Source organism: Benincasa hispida, chromosome 3 (assembly GCF_009727055.1).
Source record: "Benincasa hispida cultivar B227 chromosome 3, ASM972705v1, whole genome shotgun sequence".
NCBI lineage: Eukaryota > Viridiplantae > Streptophyta > Magnoliopsida > Cucurbitales > Cucurbitaceae > Benincasa > Benincasa hispida.
In genome coordinates this window covers 8,915,406-8,916,933 of record NC_052351.1, presented here as the reverse complement: position 1 = coordinate 8,916,933, position 1,528 = coordinate 8,915,406, and positions in this window count along the sequence as shown.

Below are 1,528 nucleotides of genomic sequence, written 5' to 3'. Positions count from 1 at the left end.
ACTGTACTTACGAGCATCTATGAAGGGTTATCGTACTGTTGACTGGTTATATCCGATGAACACAAAAATATATCTGTAGTGAGAAGAGTGCAACTGTCTGTCTTTAGTGGAGTGCTCGACAATTAACAGATGGTGGATCTTATGACTAAAGAGTTTAGTTAGCTATTCACGTACCATTGGAGCTTCAAGCTACAGGTCCATAAGGTCTCTTTGGTAGCTCAATGGATTTAAGTTGAAAATCAGTTTTTAGGTCAATTTAAAGTGTTCAAATTGACAAGAGGGAGTTTGATATTATATGATATGATTAAACTGGTTCAATTATATATGATATAGTTGACATGATGTATGAGATACATTATTTTGAGGAATTTGATATAAATAAGATTTGTATCAAGTAAAGGAGAAAAGGACTATGGTTTAAATTTTACATATGGTGTGATATTGAACTATAGGTTATAAATATAATATGATAAATTAGTTATTATATTTATTTATAATTAAAATAATTATGAGATAATCGGAGGCAGTTTCTCCTTTAACCGTGCGTGAAGTGGGAGGTTTTATTCAGTTTTCATAACTGAAGGATAAAATGAAAAATGTCTTCATTTTGGAAGAGAATCACTGTATCGCTTAATTAAGTATACAACCTATCATTTAGCTCACGAGAGACTACACGGTAACCATCAAGTGTTCGTCTAAACGATTATATACACGTGCCATTCTCTAAACGATCATATAGCTTTTTATTAAATGATCATGTGGCAAACAAGCTTCATTAAACAATCGTGTACCTACTGAAATTTTACTAGACGATCAAACCCAAAGTTTATACGATAGACACTATACTCTCTCACTTGCTGGGTCGTTGAGTTCGATTGTTGTTTCCTTCAAACCTCTACCAAATCCAACAGAGCCCATACCTCCTAGATTCTCACTCTGAGAATACCAAGGTTACTGAGTGGTGGTCCCTAAAGGTTACTTGTTCGTGGAGAAGATTGTTCATGATTGACCAGACGAATGGGTAGATGATCGTAGAGACAGTGAGAGGTTGCTGTCCAGACTCCACGAGAATGAGAGAAAGTCAAAAGAAAAGTTCTCCATAGGTATGTCTCTCGTTACTTTAGTATTTAATTTCTAAAGCATGCCGTAATTTTGTTAAAAATGCATAACTAGTTTGTATGTTTGTGAATGCTTGTAATTCTATCACAATAAATTTGGAATGATCTTGCTTCCGCTCATAGGTTCTCTTTAATAAGAGTTCCTTCAATTGATATTAGAGCCAAGTTTTGATATTCCAAATCCATTGTTGTATAGAATAGCATTTACATTCTTGGTGGGTGTAATCATGTCTGCATTCTATTTAAGTGTTAATAAGTTTGTGGATGTGGATTATTGGAGTTTTCTGGGATGATTGCCTCTGGATTGTTGATTTCTTTTACATTCAAAGTTAATTGTAAGGGCCCTTGTGTTTTTGGGCATATTAACTTGCTATCGAGTTTGTAATTCAAAGTGTTTGAGTTAGTGTGAG